The 26,389-nt window shown below is 44.3% G+C and overlaps 10 pseudogenes; 6 read left to right on the forward strand and 4 right to left on the reverse strand.

The window, feature by feature from the left end:
- Nucleotides 1-1,703: 1,703 nt before the first annotated feature.
- LOC100390269 (proteasome subunit alpha type-3 pseudogene) lies at nucleotides 1,704-2,381 on the forward strand (annotated as a pseudogene).
- A 286-nt stretch (nucleotides 2,382-2,667) lies between these two features.
- Nucleotides 2,668-3,221, forward strand: LOC100392802 (ferritin heavy chain pseudogene; annotated as a pseudogene).
- Nucleotides 3,222-3,591: 370 nt separating this feature from the next.
- On the forward strand, nucleotides 3,592-6,415 carry LOC100393173 (NACHT, LRR and PYD domains-containing protein 5 pseudogene; annotated as a pseudogene).
- Nucleotides 6,416-11,965: 5,550 nt separating this feature from the next.
- On the reverse strand, nucleotides 11,966-13,057 carry LOC100393532 (protein PAT1 homolog 2 pseudogene; annotated as a pseudogene).
- Nucleotides 13,058-13,160: 103 nt separating this feature from the next.
- LOC108590294 (large ribosomal subunit protein eL31 pseudogene) lies at nucleotides 13,161-13,573 on the reverse strand (annotated as a pseudogene).
- Nucleotides 13,574-15,412: 1,839 nt separating this feature from the next.
- LOC100393895 (meiotic nuclear division protein 1 homolog pseudogene) lies at nucleotides 15,413-16,231 on the reverse strand (annotated as a pseudogene).
- Nucleotides 16,232-17,401: 1,170 nt separating this feature from the next.
- LOC100394255 (homer protein homolog 3 pseudogene) lies at nucleotides 17,402-18,496 on the reverse strand (annotated as a pseudogene).
- Nucleotides 18,497-20,335: 1,839 nt separating this feature from the next.
- LOC100390995 (histone H1.8 pseudogene) lies at nucleotides 20,336-21,373 on the forward strand (annotated as a pseudogene).
- A 1,609-nt stretch (nucleotides 21,374-22,982) lies between these two features.
- On the forward strand, nucleotides 22,983-23,949 carry LOC100394612 (ubiquilin-1 pseudogene; annotated as a pseudogene).
- A 1-nt stretch (nucleotide 23,950) lies between these two features.
- On the forward strand, nucleotides 23,951-24,595 carry LOC100394970 (thrombospondin-4 pseudogene; annotated as a pseudogene).
- Nucleotides 24,596-26,389: the final 1,794 nt, after the last annotated feature.

The raw sequence follows: 26,389 nt of genomic DNA on the forward strand, positions 1-26,389 counted from the left end.
TCAATTAAAAAAATGTAAAAAATACAAAAAATATACATATATATATGTATATGTATAAGAGCATGGATCTCCTTGGCAACTGGAGGGCTGTCTGAACAGGAGCCAGCCCAGAACAAGTGCTCCAGGTTTGCAGAGAGGATCAGGTATAGCAAGACAACAAGGGACTTCAAGGCGAGCTGTGCTCTGGCTCAAGGGCAGACACGTGGGAGAGCTGACCTCTAACCGGATCATGTGGGAAGGCTTCCTGAGAGATGGTCTCCTTGCCAAGCCTTGAGAGACAGGATTTTGCCTCATGAAGGGGACTAGGAGAAAAATGCATTGTCCAGTGAGGGAAGGGCCTGAGTCGACACCTGGATGGAGGAAAGACTAAAGAGTGTCTGGAGAGGAAACAGACATGTTTGGAAAGTTTGTGAGTTTGGTGTGAATTCCACATCGCCTCTGCTGGCCTCCTGCCTCCAACCGCCCCCCACCCACAGGCTCCTGAGCCTTAGTTGGTGCTGAGCATCCTGCTTGGGATAAATACAGCAGGTTTTTTTTCAACAATTGAAAGTATTTAAGGCTTAACTCTAAGACACTTCTGTGATTAAAATATATGCTGACATCATAGAATCTTTCAGCCTGAAGATACTCTTTGATTCATTTTTCTGCCTTTAGGCATTCATTCATTCATTCATTCATTTCTTTGGTAAATATTTCTGACTGCCACCAGGTCCCAGGCACTGTGCCAGACCTCAAAACACAAGACAAATGCTTCAAGAAGCTTATACACTAATGAAAGACCGACACATAAACAGAAGATTAATGGAGAATGATTTGTGCAGAATAAAGATGTCTGTATGGTTCAGCTGGACCTTCAGATAAATGCACTTCAGTGTTGAACTAAGGATCCGGAGAGATTTTCTAGAAGAGATAAAACTTGAGCCAACTCATAAAGGAAGAACAAGAAATGTGCAGCACAGGAAAGGGATCAAAGTGAGATGGGAAAGTGGGTTGAAGTTTGTAGACAGAAAAAGGATAGAGTGTGTACATAGTCATAGAAGAGTCTGAAAATTGTAAGTTTGGGGATGTACAAGCCATTTCACAAATTTACCATCTCAGAGAGAGGATGACTGACCTTGATTTTTTTTTGAAGTAACAGCTTTATTGAGATATAATTAGCATACCATTCACGATTTCAAAACATATGTTTCAGTGAGCTATCATGTATTCAGAGTTTAATGTACTTATAGAGTTTTAGTATATTTATAGGATAACCTGCATACTACCTAATTTCAGAACATTTTCATTTTCCTAAAAAGAAGTCTTATATCCATTAGCAGTCACATCCCATTCATTCATCCCTCAGCCCTGGAAACGTGAATCTACTTTGTTTCTATGTGTTATCATATGCAGAAAATTTTATATAAATGGACTGGAATCTTTTACTTGATGTTTTGAAGGTTTATCCATGTTGTTGCATGTATCAGTACTTAATTCCTTTCATATTGCTAAATAATATTCCATTGTATAGATACATCACCTTTAAAAATTCATTCATCATTTTGGTAGATATTGAGTTGTTTCCATTTTGGGCTACTATAAACAAAGCTCCTGGGAACATTAAAAAAAAAGACCACAGCAGAGAATAAAACATGCAACTTTGAAATACTGTATTTTTCAAACAAGAATCTAATGTAGATACTGAGCCTCCTTCCAGGTCTGCTATGAAGGTTGTGGAAAATATTAGTACAACTATTGGAATCAGATGTAAAGATGTTGTTGTCTTTGGGGTAGAAAAATTAGTCCTTTCTAAACTTTATGAAGAAGGTTCCAACAAATGACTTTTTAATGTTGATTGGCATGTTGGAATGGCAGTAGCAGGTTTGTTGGCAGATGCTCATTCTTTAGCAGATATAGCAAGAGAAGAAGCTTCCAACTTTAGATCTAACTTTGGCTACAATATTCCACTAAAACATCTTGCAGAGTGGCCATGTATGTGCATGCACATACACTCCACAGTGCTGTTAGACATTTTGGCTGCAGTTTCATGTTAGGGTTTACAGTGTGAATGACGGTGCACAACTCTACATGATTAACCCACCAGGTGTTTCATATGGTTATTGGGGTTGTGCCATTGGCAAAGCCAGGAAAGCTGCAAAGATGGAAATAGAGAAGCTTCAGATGAAAGAAATGACCTGCTGTGATATTGTTAAAGGAGTTGCAAAAATAATTTACAAAGTACATGATGAAGTTAAGAATAAAGCTTTTGAACTAGAACTCAGCTGGTTTGGTGAATTAACTAATGAAAGACATGAAGTTGTTCCAAAAGATATAAGGGGAGAAGCAGAGAAATATGCTAAGGAATCTCTGAAGAAGATAAATCAGATGATGATGATATGTAATATTTACTCCAGCATCTATCGTATTTTAAATTTCTATTCCACTGTAACTATTTAGCCCTGTGAATTATAAATACTCACTGTCCAATTTTTATTACATTTTTTTCTTATAAAAAATAGTACATTTCAACAGTGCTTGGACTAAACCTGGCTCTCATCCTCTACCCCGGTTGGCGGCCCACAGCCAGCCCTCTGTCACCTCCACACCACATCCTCAGACTGCCCCTAATCCCCCGTCTCTCCAGCACCATGCAGCCACCGCCATCACTGCCTCTCCTTAGCCACTGCCATGACGACTGCATCACCTTCGCAGGTGTGCCAGAACTACCACCAGGATTCAGAGGCCACCATCAACTGCCAGATCAACCTGGAGCTCTATGCCTCCTATGTTTACCTGTCCATGTCTTACTACTTTGACTACAATGATGTGGCTTTGAGAAACTTTGCCAAGTACTTTCTTCACCAATATCATGAGGAAAGGGAACATGCCGAGAAACTGATGAAGGTGCAGAACCGAGGAGGTGGCTGCATCTTCCTCCAGGATATCAAGTAACCAGAGCATAATGACTGGGAGAGCAGGCTGAATGCAATGGAGTGTGCATCACATTTGGAGAAAAATGTGAATCAGTCACTACTGGAACTGCACAAACTGGCCACTGAAAAAAATGACCCACATTTGTGTGACCTCATTGAGACACATTACCTGAATGAGCAGGTAAAATCCATCAAAGAATTGGGTGATCACGTGACCAACTTGTGCAAGATGGGAGCACCCCAATCTGGCTTCTTGGCAGAATATCTCTTTGACAAGCACACCCTGGAGACAGTGAAAATGAAAGCTAAGCCTTAGGCTAATTTCCCCATAGCCATGGGGTGACTTCCCTGGTCACCAAGGCAGTACATGCATATTGGGGTTTCCTTTACCTTTTCTATAAGTTGTACCAGAACATCCAGTTAAGTTCTTTGTACCATTCCTTCAAATAAAGAAGGAATGGACTTATTGTGTACTTATGTACAGGGAAAATATGAGTACACTTTGTTTACATAATGTACTCATATTTTGAGTATGTATGTTTACATTTATGTAAACATATTTTTTTGTTATATAGGTAAATTGCGTTAAGAAAGTTTGTTGTAAAGATTATTTTATGATGCAAGTACTAAGCCTAATACTCAATAGTTACTCTTTCTGCTTCTGTCCCACATCCGGGACATGGGGTGGGAAAAACCTGCTGCTGACTGGCTGGAAATGCAAATGCTGGTTGGTGCCTTCAGTACAGACAAGTGGGGCTTCTGGTCCCACACAGTGGTTCTGCATGGGAAGTCGGGAATTGGAAAATCAGCTCTGGCCAGGAGGATCGTGCTGTCCTGGGTGCAAGGTCGACTCTTCCAGAATATGTTCTCCTACATCTTCTTCCTCCCCATTAGAGAGGTGCAGTGGAGGAAGGAGGCCAGCATCTAGGACCTCATCTCCAGGGAGTGGCCAGACTCCCAGGTTCCTGTGACGGAGATCATGTCCCAGCTGGAAAGGATGCTGTTCATCCTTGATGGTTTTGACCACCTGGTCTCCAACATCCACAGTGACACAAAGCTCTGCTAAGCCTGGGCTGAGCCCATGGGCACCCTCACACACAGTCTGCTGAGGAAAGTCCTGCTCCCTGAGTCCTTCCTGACTGTCACAGTTTGAGACGTGGGTGTTGAGAGGCTCAAGGCGCAGGTGGTGTCCCCCCGTTACCTGCTTGTGAGAGGAATCTCTGCAGAAAAAAGAATCCACCTGCTCCTGGAGCACGGGACCAAGGATCATCAGAAGGCACAGGTGGTGCATGCCATGATGCGCAACTGTGGGCTTTTCAACCAGTGTAAGGTCCCTGCCATGGGTGTGCTGGTCTGCATGGCTCTGAAGCTGCAGGACGTGGAGGGGAAGGTCACCTGCTTGTATGCCGCCTTTGTGTTCCATCAGCTCACCCTTCGAGACGTGGCCCAGTGCTGTCTTGACCTGGAAGAAAGGGCAATCCTGAAGTGCCTGTGCCGCATGGCTGTGGAAGGAGTGTGGAATATGAAGTCTGTGTTTGACAGCAACGACCTCCTGATTCACGGACTCAGGGAGTCTGAGCTCCGTGCTCTGTTTGACATGGACATCCTTCTCCAGGATGGCCACTGCGAGGAGGAGCACTTCACACTTTTCCACCTCAGCCTCCAGGACTTCTGCATGGCCTTGTACTACATGTTAGAGGTGCTGGACATCGAGCCGGCACTCTATTTTCTGTTCATGGAGAAGGGGAAGAGGTCGATGGAGCTGAAACAGGCGGGCTTCCACAGCCACCTGCTTTGGATAAAACGTTTTTTGTTTGGCCTCATGAACAAAGATGTAAGGAAGCCGCTGGAGGTCCTGCTGGGCTGCCCTGTTCCCCTGGGGGTGAAGCAGAAGCTTCTGCACTGGGTGTCTCTATTGGGTCAGCAGACCAATGCCACTGCCCCAGCTGACACCCTGGATGCCTTCCACTGCCTTTTTGAGACTCAAGACAAAGAGTTTGTTCGCTTGGGCATTGAACAGCTTCCAGGAAGTGTGGCTTCTGATCTGTCAGAACATGGACTTGATGGCGTTTTCCTTCTGTCTCCAACCCTGTCTAAATTTGTGGAAAATTCAGGTGGATGTCAAGAGGATCTTCCCAAGGGATGAGCTGGCTGAGGCATGGCCTGTGGTTCCTCAGTGGATGCGGGGTAAGACCCTTGTTGAGCAGTGAAAGAATTGCTGCTCTGTGCTTGGCACCCACCCTCACCTGCAGCAGCTGGACCTGGGTAGCAGCATCCTGACCGAATGGGCCATAAAGACCTTGTGTGCCAAGCTGAGGCCTCCCACCTGCAAGATACAGAACCTGAAGTTGAGAAACACACAGATGACCCGTGGTCTGCAGCTCCTCTGGAGAACCCTCATAACCAACTGTAACTTAAGATCCCTCAACTTGGGAAGCACCCACCTGAAGGAAGAGGATGTCAGCATGGCATGTGAAGCCTTAAAACACCCCAAATGTATGTTGGAGTGTTTGAGGCTGGATCAGTGTAATCTGACTCATGCCTGTTACCAGAAAATCTCGCAGATCACTACCACCTCCCCCAGCCTGAGCTCCCTGAGCCTGGCAGGAAATGAGGTGACAGACGAGGAAGTGAAGGCTCTTGGTGAGGTCTTGAAGGTCTCCCAGTGTGCCCTGCAGAAGCTGACACTGCAGGACTGCAGCATCACAGCCAAGGGCTGCCAGAGTCTGGCCTCAGCCCTCATCCCCGACTACAGCTTAATACACCCGTGCCTTTCCAACAACAACCTGGGGAATGAAGGTGTGAGTCTGCTGTGTCGATCACTGAGGCTTCCCCACTGTGGTCTGCAGAGGCTGATGCTGAATCACTGCAACCTGGACACAGCTGGCTGTGGCTTTCTCGCATTTACGCTTCTGGGCAATGCATGGCTGATGCACCTGAGCCTCAGCACCAACCCCTTGGAAGACAGTGGTGTAAAGCTTCTGTGCAAGGTCATAAGAGGACCATCTTATCATCTCCAGGACCTGGAGCTGGTCAGCTGCCATCGCACTGCCACGTGCTGTGAGAGTCTGTCCTATGTGATTGCGAGGAGCAGATACCTGAGGAGCCTGGATCTTGCAAACAATGCCATGAGTGACGTCGGGGTCACTGCGCTGTGTGAGGGGCTGAAGCAAAGGAGAAGTGTTCTAAGGAGACTGGGGTTGAAGGTATGCGGATTGACTTCTGGTTGCCATGAGGAACTCTCCTTGGCCCTTTCCTGCAACCAGAACCTGGCCAGCCTAAACCTGGTACAGAATAACTTCAGTCCTACAGGAATGAGGAAGCTGTGTTCATCCTTTGTGTGTCCCATGTCTAATCTACAAATAATTGGGCTGTGGAAATGGAAGTATACTGTACAAATCAGGAAGCTGCTGGAGGAAGTACAACTGCTCAAGCCCCGGATGGTAATTGATGGTAGTTGGTATGTTTTTCATGAAGATGACCAGTACTGGTGGAAAAAGTGAAGACAAAAAAACCTGCCCCACTCACACTAATCTGATGGAGAAACTTTAGAAGTTGTTGTCTCAAAGCAAGTCATGCCTAGGAGTTTCTTCTCATAGATGGAGAATGATTTCTGATTCTCACAAAGCCCTCAGTGCTAGTGATTCTTTTGTGTTCAGTATACCATGATTACTGGATTTGAAGACTTCAAATCATAGGGCCTCAGTATCTTCAAAATGTCTGTCCTACCTCAGAGAGCACAGAGGAAATAAAATAAACACAGAGCATTTGGAAAAAAAAAACCTCCCAGCCACAGAAGTCTTAAAAACTAGCAGACGGAGGAAGAAAAGTACAATGTACTTTTTTTTTCTAGTTCACATGCATTGATTTTATTTTATTCACATTGTACAATTGTTACACAACCTACAAAAAGTACAAAAGCCTAGCCCATTTTCCAATGCCAGGTCAGAACCGAGTTGCAGAAAAGGAATACAGCACAGTAAGCTACAAGAAGAGCTCAGGGGTCCTGTACAAGACACATGACATATTTAAAGCTGTAAATATTGCCACAGGAGAATCTCTTGTCTTTGCAGTGACCACACAGTTCTTGTCGATGAGGCCTCCTTAGATCAATGTGTCTTTTCTCTTGAGGACAGGAACAATGAGACTTTGAGCAAGTCTGGCATTGGATTTCTTCTACTAGAAAAGGGTTACAACTCTTTTGGCATTTACAACAGATTTGTTTGAAATAAACCTTGTTAGTTCCAGAAATGCACCACACGTAAGCACTCTCCCACCTGGTCTTACAATCTTTGCAGTGAAAATAGCCATATTTTGGTTCCAAAAACTGGAAGTTAGGCCTCCAAAGCGGCTTGGTAGCAGTGTCTCTAGGTGCCTGCTTGCTCTTGGTTTCTTGAGAGCATGGGAAAGTGGTGTCACTTTTTCTTCCCAGCCCTGCAGAACTGTCAACACCTTCATGTCCTTCATATTCCCCATGGTGAGACACCCTTCTGTGTGAAGGGATTGTAAGAGCTATGTGCTGGAAAATTCATCTTGGAGTGACAACTGTACCTGGAATTTGTAATGGTAACAAAGGCCTGTTTTTCTTCTGAACCTTAATCATCTTCAAACTCTACCACAACTTTGATCTGAGAGCTCTTCAACAAGATGGATGAAGCTCAGGCTTGAGCCTGGGTCCTGATTAAAAGCTTTTTCTGAAAGACTCCAGACTTCAAAGGCCTCAAATCTGTTTTTGAGGAAATTAATACCTATGAGGACTAGGACTCTGAAGACCGAGGCAAAATCTTCATGTTGAAGCGATAGGAAAGAACAGTCCTATTGGAACAAGAGGCTACTGTTGCACACCAGACTTCTGACTTCTGCCACAAGCTGATGATATCTGATATCACAAAATGTGCTTCCTCTTTCCTTGACTGCAAGATTGACCTTATCAGCTCTTCCCCCTGCCCTAAGACTGTTCTTTCTCCATATATCATTCCTTTGTTACTGATGAGCTCATTTTTCCTATGCCAAAAAGGAGGGCCTTGGGGACTCAAACTTGTTAAATCTGAGTGTTCTTAGCCCTTTCACCTGATCTACAGAAGATTTGGGTGTGAACAGGAAAAGGTTGGATAATAACTGAAGTTATACCTCCTGGAATGAGACATTAATTTATGAGGATGACAGGAGAGCAACAAGCCATGTTGTCCAGGCTGGCCTTGAACTCTTGGACTCAAGCTATCTGCCCACCTCAATCTCCCAAAGTGCTGGAATTACACCAAGTGTGTGCCACCATGCCTAGCATTACTATTATTATTATTATTTAAGACTGGGTCTTGCCATGTTGCCCAACCTGGTCTCAAACTCATATCCTCAAGCAATCTGCCAACCTCAGCCTCCTAAATAGCTGGGATTACAGGCATGAACCATCATACCTAGCATGTGGTTTTTAAATGCAATTTCAATATACATGTGGTAGGAAATCATGCCCTTGGTATTCAATAACACATTACAATTTATAGAAAACACATTATCAAGATGTGCAAATAGGGTAAAGCACAAGCTAGCCAATAAATTGAGTTCTTATTCTAAACAATTCTTAGGTATTCATTGCACTAGGAACATTAGCTCCATTTTCCAGGCAACATTCCAGCTTTCCTCAGGCTACCCTCTGGAAAAAAATCACCAGGTGTGAAATATACTGTACAGTACTTTGCTTAAAACTCCTGCTATGCCCTGGCCGTCAGCCCTGATGCCAAGGTTTGTTTGCTTCTCCTTCTGCAACGATGGCAACATTGTGGTATGGGAACACATATGGACAATTAATGTTTATTTTAAAGGCAATTTTTTAAGTTTATTTGATGCGTTTGATGATCAATGATTAGTTCTCATCCACATTGACTGTACATTTTTGAAAGTGATAACAGGTACATAGGTAACCAAAGTATAGAGCTTATTTGGTGAATCTTCATTCTCATTACATTTTCTGAACAACCACACATGGATTGTAGATAAATATACAAGATAAATATACAAGGTATGTAGATAAATAAACAAGGTACAAACCTTGTATATTTACATACCACTTCTTATTGGAGTTAAGATACAAGGAAGGGGTCCAGTTTCAGCTTTCTGCAGATGGCTAGCCAGTTTTCCCAACACCATTTATTAAATAGGGAATCGTTTCCCCATTGCTTGCTTTTGTCAGGTTTGTCAAAGATCAGATGGTTGTACATGTGTGGCATTGCTTCTGAGGTCTCTTTTCTGTTTTCCACTCTCAGTTCTGGCCAACAGTTTGTCTCCACTCAATATTATATCACAAATCCTAATTGGGAGGTTCCATCAACCTGTCACCACCACCTGAGTTAACTGGCAGACTTCTACAAGGTCCCCTGGAGTAAAGGTGAAGCAGTATTTTGATTTGGTCATGTCTTATACCCTGTCTGAAATCCTCTCTTCTGTGAACTTGCACAATCATTCCATGCCCATCATGGTTGCTTTCTCCTAGGCAACTAACAGCATTGGCTCCCTGCATAGGTGGTCTGGAGGATGAGAGGGGTGAGAGAGTCACCTCAGTTTCATGCTTCCACATATTTTGGAACCACCATACTGTGCATACATACGTATGTGATCTTAGTACCTTGCAAAACTGTTTGCCATGCCCTCGGATTCAAATATATTTCGACTGGCATGGTTTCTTTTTAACTGTCCTTATTTTGTACTGAGAACGTGCTGTTTTTACCACTGGGGTTTTGCACATGCTGGCCACCTCCAGCACTTTTCAGTAATATCTAGTTTTCCCAGGCTGATGTTACCTCTCAACTGCCCATCTGCACCCATGCCAGGAGGGATGCCATCATCCAGACACAACCCAGGGAGTGAATACCTTCACAGCTCGGCCCTGCAGGACGTGCACATGACAGCTCTCCTGAGACAGGGCAGGACAGCTATCAATACTATTTCAAGAAAGTGAGCGACAAGTTTGACTGTGGGGTGGTGTTTGAGGAGGTCTGAGAGGATGGGGCTCTCCTACCCATCTTCGAAGAGAAGATTATTCGCAAAATGGAGAAGGTGGACTGACTGGCTGGCCATGGCTCCAGGCTAGGCTCTTGGCGGGCACAGGCATGGCACACAGGTGTCATAGCCAGGGGATGACCGGTACTCAGGAGCCCTGTGGGGAGCCGGCCTGTGGCCCACCCCTGCAATCTGTCTGTTTATGGGTGGGTGGGGTCCCTCCACCTGCTCTACAGGCTTCTGTCCTGCCCCCAAGGAGGCAGCCCTGACCATCCCCATAGCAATACTTGGAGGAAGTAGCCGAGGTCCCTGCTGTGGGCTTCAGGTGATCCCCAGCACCTCCCCTGGACATGCGTGCTGGAATCTACTTCCTCTCTGGGATTTGCCCAGGTACTCTGGTCTGGCTGGGCCCAGGCCTTGGCACAGGCAGGGCCTGTGTCAATTGTACATGCCACTGAGTCCCTTCACCACAGCTTGTCTCTTGCCTGCCACTGTGCAAATCAGTGACGGAGCACTGTGCCTGCCACCCACCGCCAGCTGTGCAGTCCCAGGTTCTCCTTTTTCAGGGCCCATGTAAATATGTACATTTCTCAGGCCAGGTCCAGCAGGGGCTGCCTGGGCCTATTTTTCATGCGATGACACTTGGACAATTATCTTTTCAAAGGGACTTGGATAATAATGAAATAAAACTGTTTTTGAATCTGCAAAAAAATATGTACAGTACTCATATACACAGTCAAGCTGGTCAAGCTTGAGTATGTATTTTATGTACTGGATCTTCAGACTGTTAAAAATCAATGTAACTTTTTTTAATTGCTATGAAAAGCAATTAATATTTCACTGCATGTCTTCCACACTAATGCTCTTTTCTAAGTCTTATATGTAGGCATTTGTAGTTCCAATGATTTCCTCACTAATATAACACTTTTTAATGGTAATCTTTCCACCTAGAGCTCTGGAATGATAATGCTACAGTAATTCTTCTGAATTAACTTTTTCTTTCATCCTGTCAGCTTTGGACATTATCCCAATAATGGCAGGGAACAGGTGAAGTAAGATCAGTAACAAGGAATGGTAGATGTGTCAGCTTTGTATTGGCTCAGATATCACTGTGCCCATATGAAGTAGGCGAAATACCTCAGTTAAAATTTTTTCATTAAAGTCTTTAAAAGAAGAGTATACTAAAGGGCATTCACAGTACTTACTTCTAACAGCTTCTAAAGCGTACATGCTTAACATTTTATTTCAAAATCAACCCAAATTTGCACTAAATACCAAGGAAGTGTTATTTTGCTTTAGCTGTGTTGCAGTTTTCTGAGCAACGAACTACGGGGAAATTCTGTAAAAACATATAAAAAGTTAAAGACTTTTTTTAAATGAATGATTACTATGTTAAATGCAAGCTTTTTTTTAAACAAACATACACTTCCCTGGCAAGGTTATAGATGATAAACCTCTGTTCATAGACTTATATATAGGACTAGAGGATTTTTTGTTTACTTTTTTAATTTTTCAAGTGCAATTGTTTCTTATACAAACATTATTAATTACTATTAAATTATCATTTAGCCAGTTATCTGCAAATGTATAGTATGTATTGTCTCTTCTTGTGATGTTTAGTTTAATTGCTTATTTTAAAGCAGAAACATTAGTTACAAGCGTTTTACAATATTTTTACTGACAGTAAAGTTGAGACTTAAAGAAAATATCTTAGTATGATTTTAATATAATTTGGATATTTTGGTTGTATAAAGTTTAATGTAAAATGTCCATGATTGAAGGGAAAAGAGCTTTCAATAAAAAATACCCATGAGAAAAAAAAATCATGTCATTTAATGGTATATATATATATACCATATATATATATATATAACTTTAACATTAAAAATATGTTTTTTTTCATTCTCTTATCTCTTTAATTATATCTTGCTATGCCATGTTTTATTTTTAGGCACATCATTTAGGTTCTTGAAGAAAGGATATGAACATGTAAACAAAGTCTATGCAGCCAGTGTCTGATGATTCAACTTCCAAGATATATGTATTCCAGAACAAACAGATCAGCAGATCCAGGCAAACTCCCTCCTGACCTCCAGCTGCTGAAACAATTGTTTGTCCACATGGTGACTGAACAGGGGAAGTAGGTTGCTGGGGAAGGCCAGGGGTTCTGCCAGAGAGGCTGCAGGCATCTGGGCTATCTCCCAGGCAATCAGAACCACCCTGTCTGTCCAAGATGTACAGTCAGTGTTGGGTTCCTCTAGGGAAGAATTCAGTGATACCAGCTGCTCCCCATGACTCAGCAGGGCATAGAACAAAGATATTCCAAACCGATTCTGAAGCACCATGGTGACTGTCTGCTCTGAGGAGCCAGGTGGTAACAGCATTAGTCTCTGAAGTCCTTGGAGGAGTTCATGGAGGGTCAGGTGACTGATATAGTTGCCCAGAGGTTTGAACAACATTTGTAGGATCTGATCAGCCACATCCCTCCGGACCAGGAAGGGGAGATGGTGGGTGATAGCCAATAGAATGGTAACAGCCTGATCCTGGGGCAGGAAGGGGAGCAGCTGGGACACCAGGGCCTTGCCCTTCCTCACAGAGAGCACCTGCAGGAGGCCATCTGCTGCCTCCTCCACATTGTTCTGCTCCTGGGTCTTTAAGGTCTGGAAGAGCTTCTCAACCTGGTTGCTTTGCTTCTCAGAAAAGCAGGGCTGTGGAGGCCTATTCTTGCAGCCTTCCTCTATTTCTAGTAACTGACGGCACATCTTCTCAATCCAGTATAATACCACAAGCCTCTGACTGCTTGCAACTCCTATATCCTGCTATTGAGTTCCATGAGGTACAGCATCAATAGCTCGGTGAGGGCTGAAACACATTGACACAACTATCTGGCCCAGGGAACCCTCGATTTGGACCACTGACTCATAAGACTCTGCCTTCTGAATGTAAGGCATTACCAGGCTGAGGGACTCAACCCAGTTTCTTTGTCCAAGTAGCTCTTCATCTGCCTACTTCTTTTCTAGCTGCTGGTAATATTTCTGGTAGTAGTAGTCATCCAGTTGGGGCTTTATACTCTGCAGCTGCACCATCTGTACTTTTATCACCCAGTCCTTCTCTTTTCTGGTCATGAGGTTAGCATGGGGATCTGGCTGCTGAGACCAGCAGTACATGTACTTAGCCATATGCAATATGGCTCTGTATATTTAAAATGTGTAACATATTTAAGTGTAGTGAGTTCTACATTTTTTAAAGGCAATTTTTAAAGTTTATTTGATGTATTTGACAATCAGTGATTAGTTCTCATCCACACTGACTGTCTGTAGATTTTTGAAAGTGATAACAGGTACATAGGTATTCAAAGTATAGAGCTTATTTGGTGAATCTTCATCCTTATTACGTTTTCTGGACAACTGCACATGGATTCGGTATGGGACATTTTTTATTCCTTTGGCCCAGACAGCTTTGTTGAGCCTGGTATCAATGTGCACATCTGGAGTTACCATCTCCTTCATAGCAAATTTCTGAATCTCTTTGAGTGCTCAAGGGGCATGCTTCTTGAAGCCCACTCCATGGATGCGCTTGTGAATGTTGATGGTGTATTCTTGGGTCACCACCTCGTTGATGGCAGAACAGCCATTTTTCTTCTAGCCACCCTTCTTTGTGTGAGTCATTCTGTTGGGTCCAAGCTGGAAAGACGTGTGAGTGTTTTGTAGTGAATGATGTGTACATCATGCCAGGGATCCATGAGATAGGCCATTAAGATGCTTGCCTTTATTTGATATAGATAATAATTGACATCTTTATACTGCTGCTTCCAAGTTCATGGTACCTTGTGCCTAGATTACTAAATTGATCACTGTTGACTGTCGACATGTATATATGTATACATATATAAATGTATGTATGTATACAAATTTATATATGTATACATATATAAATATTTATGTATACATATATAAATATATATGTATATATGTATACACAAATTGATGTACACAATATATGTATGTACACATTTACCTTTTATAAAAAGGTATTATATCTAACATGGGTAGAAATACTCCTGTCCTAGAGGAGGTGGCTGAGAGAACTTACAGGCTACGATGATTATAATAAGAAAGAAAATAGAAAGAGACAGTGCTAGGGCTGTTTGCCACATGGCAGAATTAGAAAAAGTGAAAAAGAGACAGGGTTAGGGCTATTGGCCACATGGCAGAATTAGAGGAAGTGAGGCCTCAGTAGTAAAAGAAGAAGAGGAGAAGGAAAGAGGACAGAGTTACTTTTAGGGGCATAAATTCAGTAAAGGTTCTCTGCAGCCAGTGGTCTATTACCCACTGTAGAATATTTCTTACTTCAAGGGAAGCAGGCTTAACCCACTGCATATCAGCTAACAAGAGTCTAACAAAACTGGCAAATTTACAATAAAGACAGAACCACATATAAAATTGACAGACAAAGCATGGGTGCCCCCCAGATGGGAGACCAGTCTGATGCCTTCCTGGCCACTTCCTCAAAGGGATGTTTCAGGCTGTCTTGGCTAAGGTGTACCCATATAACCCCCGGGCCTGGTCACCTCAGGACTGAAAGTTCTGAGGTGAATCACCGTTATGCCTTATGACGTCCCTTTGGAACCACGGGTTAAGGATGTTTGAGTCAACTGTATGTGCAAAGTCCTTGTGGCACAAAGAGATCTGGTTGGAGTTGGAGGGTGAGAGAAAATGAATTCTTTTTCTAATTTACCTGCAGAGAACTTAACCATTGCAGTCAATATGACAAAGACTTTGCCTACAGCAGTACATGGATTTAATTCCACTAACGACCCACCTTCAATGTCAATTACAAGGCTTTTTCCAGCCTTACTAGAATGCTTTGGCATTGTCCTTTGTGGCTACATAGCAGGAAGAGCCAATGTCATAACATCCACACATGCCAAAGGACTGAGAAATTTTGTCTCCAGATTTGCACTTCCGGCTTTATTATTCAAAAACATGGTTGTTTTGAATACAAAAACAACTCAAAGAGCCAGTAAATCTGTACTGTATGTGCCTTTCTCTTTGGGAGCAATCTTTTGACATGTACTTTAAAACTGTACAACATGTGTTGTACTTGGTGCTCAAATAATCCAATGGGACAACTGTGCTGTGAAACACTGGCAGCAGATCCTGATGTTATGCATGATCATGGAGGGCCAGTACCAGGCGCAGCGGTTTTGCCAGTGCCTTGGCCCGGCAGAAGTAAGTACTGTGTACAGTACATAAGTACTGTAAGTGCTACAGCAGGTTCAGGCTTTGATGCAAGCATTACTGCCACGTAAGCTTTAGGAACTGTACATATGCTTTATATATTGTAAAAATATATAATATATGCATATATGTACATGGGATTTTTTTGCATTTTATACTTTATTTAACATTAATAAAAGGATATATATAGTTACAGGCAAATGACAATTCAGTACACTTATTTAGATAATACTTTAAAATTTATATCCTTTACCGCCATGGAATATTTTAGCCTATGTAGTCAAAGTCTTCTGGAATTCCAAAAATTTTATCAATTTTATTTTCTTTAAACCCAAATTTTTTTTGGCCAAAGATTTTATGGCAAATATGTTATCAGTCCATCTGTTAATAGCTTCTTTGGCTACTTTATTTGCTTGGCATATTTCTTCCATGACTTGTGGGTTGCAATCTTTGTATTTTTCTACTTCTGCCTTTAGCTGTTCCCTTTGGTCTCGAAGTGAAGAAAGTTCTTTTGTTAGCGTGGTTTGCTCTTCCATTTCACATCGGCCAATTTTATCTTTTTCAATGCTTTTCTGTATGCTTGCATGCTATTGGCTTCCCTCAGACAACTGAGATTCCAGAGCTTCCAACTTACATTTCCTTGCATGAAGAGCTTTACTTGGAAAAGCCCAATAATAATTGGAAGTTCTGGGTCAGGTGTAATGGCTCACGCCTGTAATCCCAGCACTTTGGGAGGCTGAGGTGGATGGATCACAAGGTCAAGAGATCGAGACCATCCTGGTCAACATGGTGAAACCCCATCTCTACTAAAAATACAAAAAATTAGCTGGGCATGGTGGCATGTGCCTGTAATCCCAGCTACTCAGGAGGCTGAGGCAGGAGAACTGCCTGAACCCAGGAGGCAGAGGTTGCGGTGAGCCGAGATCATGCCATTGCACTCCAGCCTGGGTAACAAGAGCAAATGTCTGTCTCAAAAAAAAAAAAAAAAGAAGTTCTGATCCTCTCACAGTCAACCATACTATCATCAACTAAGCTTTGATGGACTTCTTTTACTGACATAGAAGTAATGCCTTGTAACAACTCCATATGTTGTTAAGGTACCTTTTAAAACATGCGCAGGTGGGTATGTGCTGGAGTGTACATGTCACTCTGTTTCCCCAAAGAACAATTTCAAAGCAGCTTATCACTGGATGAATAAACTTACTGAAGGCTAAGAACTCCAAGATCAAAGTGCCAGCATGTCTGGTGTCTGGCTGGCTTCTTGGTTTGTAGATGACTTTCTTCTTTTTCTGCCCTCACATGGACAAGTGAAGCACACTCTTTTGTGACTCTTGTAAAGACACTAACCCCATTCATGAGAACTTCATCCTTATGACCTGATCATCTTTCAAAAACCCCACCTCTCGATACCATTACACAAAAAAATGGGCTTTCAGTATATCAGTATTGGGGAAATACAAATTTTCAGTATAAAAAGTATCTTGTGGTAAGAAGTTTTTATAAAAGTCCTTGTGTATTTTCGCATTTTTAAATCACCTGACATTAATAGTTATTACTATCTCCAGTAAACATAAAAGGAAATAGAGATTCAGAGAGGTATGGACAGAGCTCAAATTTATAATTAATTTTCTCTGACTATAAAGGCCATGTGCATTCTATTAGTTAAGCTAAAGTTATTCTGTGCTTCGAAACAAATAATGTTTATAGGTTCTTTTAACTCTTTACAAATTTCTGGCATATAAAACGACATCATTTGAAAAATAATGAAGAGATTATTTGATCTAGAATTTTCCTGAAGTTTATCTTTTTTTTCCTGCATGATGACATTGCTTATGTTTTTACTTGCATTGCATTTATGTCAAATGCCAACAAACTGGAAATATATTCTCTGTAGCAATCTTGCATCATATTTGAAATGTATGGTAAAATGCAAGCTGGAACTACACTTAATTACCCCATATGTTCTAATTACTAATAAACAGAATTCTATAAGGCATAAAAAAAAAAGAGTACTAAGATTTTTTTTCACGCTTAGAAATGTAATCTGGGGATCTAGAAATTCTACACAATGAGAAGCTCAAAAACAGCCCCCATGCTGTCAACAGCCAGAGCCAGTTGGGGCTCATCCTACCCTGGCCCACACAGGGACCAAGTTGGGACCCCTGGTCCCTTGCCAGGATAAATGGGCCCAACTAAGCCACCTGCAGCCTTGCCTGCATCCCAGGCTGGAATTATTCACAGAAAACCAGCCCTGGCTCAGTGTGCAGCCTAAGCCAGGCGGGCCAGGCCCTCGTGCAACTCACTCAGCTTGAACAGCCTGACTTCCAGCAGCTGTGCCACCCAGCCCACCTTGGCCTGTGCCAGCTCCTCTCTGCCTGTGCCTCCTCGAGGCTGTACTCCATTGCCCACAGCTGGTGCTCCAGTTCTGTGTTGTGGGTCTCCAGGTCCTGCACCTTCTGCTGAGTTTCCTCATGCTTGGCAGCCTCTGGAGCTTCTTGGGGCCCCCCAGTCTGACTCTCCAGGGTCTGGATCTCCTGGTCCTTGGTTTGCACCAGAGCTTCCAGCTGCTCCAGTGACTGGTCCTGGCCTGGCCCCTCCTTCTCACTGGCTGGGGTCACCTCTGAACCTGCCTGGGCCTCCAGCTCAGCCACCTGCTGCAGCAGCTGCTCAGCCTCTGCATGCTGAGCCTCCAGCTGCTGCCTCCACTGGGCTGCGGCCGCTTTGGCCTCTCGCAGGGTGCCTGCCAGCTTGTTGTTGCTGTCCTGCAGTGCAGGACTCAGTCTCCCACTGTACCTCACCCACGGAGCCCTCGGACAGCATCTTCTTGAGCTACTCATGCTCTGTGGAGCCAGGGGCGTCAGTACTCTGAATTCGGAACAGTTTCTCCTCACCCGGGCTGTTGGCACTGACAAGGGGGCTTGGGGGCACCTGGTGGGAGGCGAGTCCCAGGGCTGGACTGGTGAGCTCCCTGCCATCCTGAGATTTCTCCCTGGACAGTCTGGAAGCTGGACAGCCTGGAAGCTTCCTTCACTTCCTGGAACTTCTCAGCAAACTGTGTCAGATGCTGTTCAGAGGCAAAGCCGAGGCCGTAAATGGTGTTGGCGTGACTGCCCACGGCTCAAACTTCTGGGAGGTTTTGGTAAAGGTCATGCTGGGAGTGACAGTGCTGTTGATGATGGCCTTGGTGCCCCCAATGCTGATGAGGCGGTAGACATTTCGGGTGGCATAATAGAAATAGGAGACTGTGAGTGCATGCTTGCCGGCCGGGATCCAGTTTTGCTTGGTGGCTGGGTTGATTTGGAACATGTGAGCCAGTGTGCTGAAGACTGGCTGCTCCCTGGCTGTCGACATTGTTCAGGCTGGGCTGGGCAGGCTCTAGGGGGCAGCCAGAGAGGTGGGAGGAGCAGCTGGTTTTGCCCCCTGCTGGGTCAGCACCCTGCGAGTGTCCAGGCACGAGTCAGGTGCAGGCGCTGCGGCACTGACTCCATGCAGCTGGATGCCCCACTCGCTCCCTGGCCCCCCGGTCCACGCCCTCCGCCCCCGCCTTTTTTTTAGGTACACACAGCAACGTTTATTTTGGTGCATGGTATACTTCACTCCATTAAAAATAAATTAATCAGCAAATTCCTGCCTGGCTCAGCTCTGGTTTTTGTAAATAGTGCCCAGCTGTAATGAGTTACAAGGTGTTATCATCTCACACACACAGGAGGCTTCACTCTAGAGCTCCGCTCACAACTAAAGCATCTTAAATAAACTGAGAGAAGGTGGTTTGATTTGTAATGTTTTCACAGAAGTGGGATATACCTCACCCATATAGAGTTTTTTTATATGACTCATTTTATAGCAAGCTAAATGGAGGAAGTCTAATGGGGGATGGAGGGGCAATATGGTTCCCCACCCTTTTTTTCACTTTGAGAAAATTTCCCAAGAGATGACTGGTACTGAGGGAGGAAGAGCTGGTCCTCAGGTGCTCAGACATGGCCCCAGGTGAAGAGGAGCAGGGAGGGGGCTGGGCAGGTGGAGCAGGCTCTGATGCCTGGGAGTTAGAGCCTGCTTCAGGGGAGCTGAGGGAAGCACACACTCAGCTGGGGCCTGTCCCATCAAACCCTGCTGTGTGACACTGGCAGACTCATGTGGCCTCTCTGGGCTTCATCTTTGCAGGGGGAAGTGCTTGAAGCTGATCTTCTGTCTCCCATTTTGAACACGTTGATGCTGGTGTAGCCAGGCTTTTCAGCATCATCAAGAGACTTGGTAGTTTTTCAGCTGGCACAGTGGCTCACACCTGTAATCCCAGCATTTTGGGAGGCCAAGGTGGGTGGATCACCTGAGGTCAGGAGTTTGAGACCAGCCTGGCCAACATGGTGAAAATCCACCTCTACTGAAAATACAAAATTAGCTGGGTGTGGTGGTGCATATCTGTAGTCCCAGCTACTTGAGAGACTGAGACAGGAGAATTGCCTGAACCCGGGAGGCAGAGACTGCAGTGAGCAGAGATCACACCAGTGCACTCCAGCCTGGTGAGACAGACCTTGTACAGTATGCTGCAGACAGAATGATGACAAAACCCATCCCTACCTTAGAAGCCTAGTCTGGCAGAAGACAGACATCTCACAGCCAGTTACAACAGAAGGCTGTGAGAGGCACATTTTCATAGCTGTCATCTCTCTGGAGCCCCAATTTTCTGCCAGGTCCTGAGAATTCCTGACTCCACTCAATCCCCGGAACTTTCCAAGGCCCAGTTTCCTTGGCCATCTTTATTTTCCAGTTCACAGACTGAGGATCAGAGGGGAATGCACTTCACTCAAGATCACCCAACAAATCCATGGCAGGGCTGAGATTCCCAAGCCTGGAGCTCCTAACCTGCTTCTCCTGCTTTGTCACCATCAGAAACATCTGTGAAATGGGCACAGTCAGAAGTGGCTATCTGTGAACAAAGTCATCACCCCCTATCCAACAGGAGATACGTTTCTTAAATAATGAATTGAAAGCCATACCCTAGCATGAAGGGGTGAAAATGAATGTTTATCCAGCTCCTACTGTATGTCAGGATGGTTCTCATGTCAATGTAATATTAACTTGTTCTTCTGTATGTTCCCCCAAATTTTACAAGGCGGGGATGATAACAACAACAACAACAACAATAAAAACCCCACCCGGGTGAGGGGTCTGCCAGCTGAACCGGTCAGTCTCATGGCTCCTGGAAGCATCACCAGCAACAGCTCACCCTCCTTGACTTCCACAGCAGGATCATCCAGGTCTCCTGAATCTGAAAAGCCAGACCCAAGCCACAGCAGCTTCCCAGTGGGATGCCACCACCACCCCATGCTGCACATGGTGCTGGAGGCACTGCAGGCAGGGGAGCAGTGCCAGGGCACATAGGTGGTAGCCATCAAGCTCTACATTCTGCAAAAGTACCCAGCAGTGGATGTCCTTTGCTTCAAGTACCTGCTGAAGCAGGTGCTGGCCACTGGCATGCTCCATGGCCTCCTTGCCAGGCCTCTCAATTTCAAAGCCAGGGGGGCCACTAGCAACTTCAAATTAGTTACCAAGCACAAGAGGAAAATTAAGCCCAGGAAGATGGCCCCCCAGAAGGCCCCCAGGAGAGCAGGCGAGACCAAGGGGAAGGTCCCAAAGAAACCAGATGAGGCCAAGGAGGAGCCTCCCAAGGCAGGAAAGGTGAAAAAGGCAGCCAAGAGGCCAGGGGAGGTGCAGAAGTATTCTCTCAAGCCAGGCACAGTCACAGAAAAAGCTTACGAGCAAGGCAGCAAGTCCAAGGACATCAAGGCACAGCCAGGTGAGGCTCAGAAGGTGCCCACCAAGCCAGACAAGGCCATGGGGGCCCCTTATAGTGCCAGTGGGTTCAGCAGGAAGGCAGAGGCCAAAGGCAGCAGGAGGAGCCAAAGAGATGCTGAGGCCTGCAGGAAAAGCAAACCTGGGAGTAAGAGTTCAAGACCCACGGTCAGTAAGGTCAAGAATGGTGCTGCTTCCACAACCAAAAAGAAGTTGGCAGCCAAGGCCAAGGCCCAGGGCCCTAGAGGGGCAGCTGGCCCTGGGGCTGGGCAGGGGCCAAATGCCAAGGGTGCTTCTGCTAAGGCCGGTGGGTCCAAGGTGGTGCCTACACACCTGTCCCAGAAGACAGAGGCCCCTAAGGGCTTGAGACAGGCTGGGCTGCTCATCAACATCAAGTCCTCATCATCCAAAGTGCCCAGCCAGAGGGCTAAAGCTTAGGGCCAGAGGCAGGGGTGGAGAGACACCTAGCCTCTGTCCTAGTTTTTATTATTTAACAAACCACTGCTCTATTTATTTCATTGTAAGCTATTTGTCAATAAAGACTTTTGTTTCTTCCCCCACATCCCCAAAAAATTGAATTTACAGAAAGCCACAGAGGTGCAACTTGGCCCTACTACTAGCAAGTACCAGTGAGACTGTATGATAACCACCTTTCCATATGGGAGATTGGAATCTACTTTGTCATTTATCCACCCACAGTGACAAAGGAAAAGTGGTGTCGTTATGCAGTCCATTGAACTCATCAACATATCACTCTGAGTAACTGGCCAGCCATTCATCGGATCCTTCATTGGGTACTCCTAAAATCAGACAAGTTCCTGTAAAAAAATTTTAAGTTAGGCTTTCTGTGCACCTTTCAAGAATCAAGAGAATAGATTGTATCAAACAATGGCAGGGAAATCCTTTAGCAATTCTAATCTACTTTGGGTTTTCAGCTGTTTTTACATCTAAAGCAATAGACTAGAATTGAATTCTCTTCTACATTGTAAAATCACAATTGTGGAATTACAGGAATTCTGGTGATGATATTAAGGTAAAATAAAAAACACACAAAAGGCCCTATTTTAACAGTTGATGTGACAGTACATTTTAATAAAGAGAGAGAACGTGTAACTTCATTTTGGAAATGCTCCTCCACCAAATAAGGGCTTTTCCCCTATTGTTTAAGGAGGCAGATAGACTGAAAGATATGGAAATAGGCAGCTCTAGACCTTGATCTTCCAAGTACCCCATGTACTGTTATTGAGCTTAATTATAATACTGTCAGGTTGCCATGATTTCACTAAAGGACTTCTATTTGCTGTCAGTTAAAAATTTTTATTCTTTCTACTAAGTGCATTGTCTGTTTCCTTTGTAAATGCAGTACAATAAATTATTTAATAACCTAAAAAAAGCACTTTCACATATTTTCTCACTTCCTCAAAAAAAATCACAGAGGGAGGAGCTCTGAAAACAGTCCCCACAAGCCATGTAGGAATAGGAGATGAGCTTCGGGTAATTGAGCCTTATCCACTTTTCAGGAATGTGGATTAACTCAGAAGGGAAGGCAGAGAAGCCAGTGGGCATGTAGACCTTCATCCGCTCATGCTTCTGGGTCATCAGTCCTGTCCCAGGTTCTCCTTGTAGAAGCTCTGGAAGGAGACGATGCTTCCTGTTGTCCAGTAGAGCATGACATTGGTCAGCATGTCGTCCAGGGAGAACTTCCTTTCCAAGCCTCCATCCTCCAGGTATCAGAATTCCATATTGGTCCAAATGGAAAACATCTATAGGATATAGGCGGCCAGGCCCAGAGGAGAGTCATTCAGAGCACAGCCCACGGTGTCAGGCTTGGTACACTGGATGTGCATATAGCCACTCTCCCTCATCAGGCTGTAGAAGACCTTCTCCTTGAAGGGGTACAGCAGCTCCATGTCCCTCTGTGTCTTGTCAAATACAGTAGTACACATTATTAGATTCTGTTATTTTTTCTTGCCCATATGTTTTTGTGTACATGTAAAAAACTTTTGAGGACCCAGTCACCGCCATCACCACCACCGCTACCACCACCATGGCTGAGAGTGGTGAAAGGGGTGGCCCTCCAGGCTCCCAGGATAGCACTGTCAGAGCCAAAGGTGCCAGCGCCTCCACAGCCACTGCCTCTGCAGAGCCCAAAATTATGAAAGTCACCATGAAGACTTCGAAGGAGAAGGAGGAATTTGCTGTACCTGAGAATAGCTCCGTCCAGCAGTTTAAGGAAGAAATCTCTAAACGTTTTAAATCACATACTGACCAACTTGTGTTGATATTTGCTGGAAAATTTTTGAAAGATCAAGATACCTTGAGTCAGCATGGGATTCACGATGGACTTACTGTTCACCTTGTTATCAAAACACAAAACAGGCCACAGGATCATTCAGCTCAGCAAACAAATACCATTGGAAGCAATGTTACTACATCATCAGCTCCTAATAGTAACTCCACATCTGGTTCTGCTACTAGCAACCCTTTTGCTTTAGGTGGTCTTGGAGGACTTGCAGATCTGAGTAGCTTGGGTTTGAATACTACCAACTTCTCTGAACTACAGAGCCAGATGTAGCAACTTTTGTCTAACCCTGAAATGATGGTCTAGATCATGGAAAATCCCTTTGTTCAGAGCATGTTCTTAAATCCAGACCTGATGAGACAATTAATTATGGCCAATCCACAAATGCAGTGGTTGATACAGAGAAATCCAGAAATTAGTCATATGCTGAATAATCCAGATATAATGAGACAAACGTTGGAACTTGCAAGGAATCCAGCAATGATGCAGGAAATGATGAGAAACCAAGGATAGAGCCTTGAGCAACCTAGAAAGTATTCCAGGGGGATATAATGCTTTAAGAAGCATGTACACAGTTATTCAGGAACCAATGCTGAGTGCTCCGCAAGAGCAGTTTGGTGGTAATCCATTTGCTTCCTTGGTGAGCAATACATCTTTAGGTGAAGGTAGTCAACCTTCCTGTAAAGAAAACAGAGATCAACTACCCAATCGATCCCAACTGGGTAGTCCTAAACCAGGGCATGGAGATTGTGCAGTCCATGAACAGTGATCCTGGTCTGGCAGTTCTGGCAGTGGGATACACGGCTTTTAATGGAGTTGACTTCGAAGAGACCTTCCATGTCAATACCCAGACAGATCATGACTATGCAGGCTTTATCTTTGTCTATCAGGATAGCTCCAGCTTCTATATGGTCATGTGGAAGCAGACGGAGCAGACCTACTGGCAGGCCACCCCATTCCGAGCAGTTGCAGAACCTGGCATTCAGCTCAAGGCTGTGAAGTCTAAGACAGGTCCAGGGGAGCATCTCTGGAACTCCCCGTGGCACATGGGGGATACCAGCGACCAGATCAGTCTGCTGTGGAAAGACTCCAGGAACGTGGGCTGGAAGGACAAGGTGTCCTACTGCTGGTTCCTACAGCACAGGCCACAAGTGGGCTACCTCAGGGTGCGATTTTATGAAAGCTCTGAGTTGGTGGCCAACTCTGGCGTCACCATAGACACCACAATGCGTGGAGGCCAACTTGGCATTTTCTGCTTCTCTCAAGAAAACATCATCTGGTCCAACCTCAAGTATGGCTGCAATGACACCATCCCTGAGGACTTCCAAGAGTTTGAAACCCAGATTTTTGCCGCTTAGATAATTAAACCAAGGAAGCAATCTGTAACGGCTTTTCAAATGCTAAAATGGTATATTTTTATTATTATTATTTTTTAAATTTTTTATTGGATTTTAGGTTTTGGGGTACATGAGCAGAGCATGCAAGACAGTTGCGTAGGTACACACATGGCAGTGTGCTTTGCTTTCCTTTTCCCCTTCATCCACGTTTGGCATTTCTCCCCAGGCTATCCCTCCCCACCTCCCCCTTCCACTGGCTCTCCCCTTTTCCCCCCTATAGACCCCAGTGTTTAGTACTCCCCTTTCTGTGTCCATGTGTTCTCATTTTTCATCACCTGCCTATGAGTGAGAATATGCGGTGTTTCATTTTCTGTTCTTGTGTCAGTTTGCTGAGGATGATGTTCTCCATATTCATCCATGTCCCTACAAACGACACAAACTCATCATTTCTGATTGCTGCATAATATTCCATGGTGTATATGTGCCACATTTTTCCAATCCAGTCTATTATCAGTGGGCATGTGGGTTGATTCCAGGTCTTTGCTATTGTAAACAGTGCTGCAATGAACATTCGTGTACATGTGTCCTTATTGTAGAACGATTTATAGTCTTTTGGATATATACCCAGGAATGAGATTGCTGGGTCAAATGGATTTCTATTTCTAAGGCCTTGAGGAATCGCCACACCGTCTTCCACAATGGTTGAACTAATTTACACTCCCACCAACAGTGTAAAAGTGTTCCTTTTTCTCCACATCCTCTCCAGCATCTGTTGTCTCCAGATTTTTTAATGATCGCCATTCTAACTGGCGTGAGATGGTATCTCAATGTGGTTTTGATTTGCATCTCTCTGATGACCAGTGACGATGAGCATTTTTTCATATGATTGTTGGCCTCATATATGCCTTCTTTCGTAAAGTGTCTGTTCATATCCTTTGCCCACTTTTGAATGGGCTTGTTTTTTTTCGTCCTGTAAATCTGTTTGAGTTCTTTGTAAATTCTGGATATCAGCCCTTTGTCAGATGGGTAAACTGCAAAAATGTTTTCCCATTCTGTTGGTTGCCGATCCACTCTAGTGACAGTTTCTTTTTCCGTGCAGAAGCTGTGGAATTTAATTAGGTCCCATTTGTCTATTTTGGCTTTTGTTGCCAATGCTTTTGGTGTTTTGTTCATGAAGTCCTTGCCTACTCCTATGTCCTGGATAGTTTTGCCTAGATTTCCTTCTTGGGTTTTTATCGTGCCGGGTCTTATGTTTACGTCTTTAATCCATCTGGAGTTAATTTTAGTGTAAGGTGTCAGGAAGGGGTCCAGTTTCTGCTTTCTGCACATGGCTAGCCAGTTTTCCCAACACCATATGTTAAACAGGGAATCCTTTCCCCATTGCTTGTTTTTGTCAGGTTTATCAAAGATTATATAGTTGTAGATATGTTGTGTTGCCTCCGGTGCCTCTGTTTTGTTCCATTGGTCCATATCTCTGTTTTGGTACCAGTACCATGCTGTTTTGATTACTGTAGCCTTGTAGTCTAGTTTGAAATCCGGTAGTGTGATGCCCCCGCTGTGTTCTTTTTGCTTAGAATTGACTTGGCTATGCGGGCTATCTTTTGGTTCCATATGAAGTTCATGGTGGTTTTTTCCAGTTCTGTGAAGAAAGTCAATGGTAGCTTGATGGGGATAGCGTTGATTCTGTAAATTACTTTGGGCAGTATAGCCATTTTCACATTATTAATTCTGCCTAACCATGAACATGGAATGTTTCTCCATCTGTTTGTGTCCTCTCTGATTTCGTTGAGCAGTGGTTTGTAGTTCTCCTTGAAG

This window comes from Callithrix jacchus, chromosome 5, assembly GCF_049354715.1.
Source record: "Callithrix jacchus isolate 240 chromosome 5, calJac240_pri, whole genome shotgun sequence".
Taxonomy (NCBI): domain Eukaryota; kingdom Metazoa; phylum Chordata; class Mammalia; order Primates; family Cebidae; genus Callithrix; species Callithrix jacchus.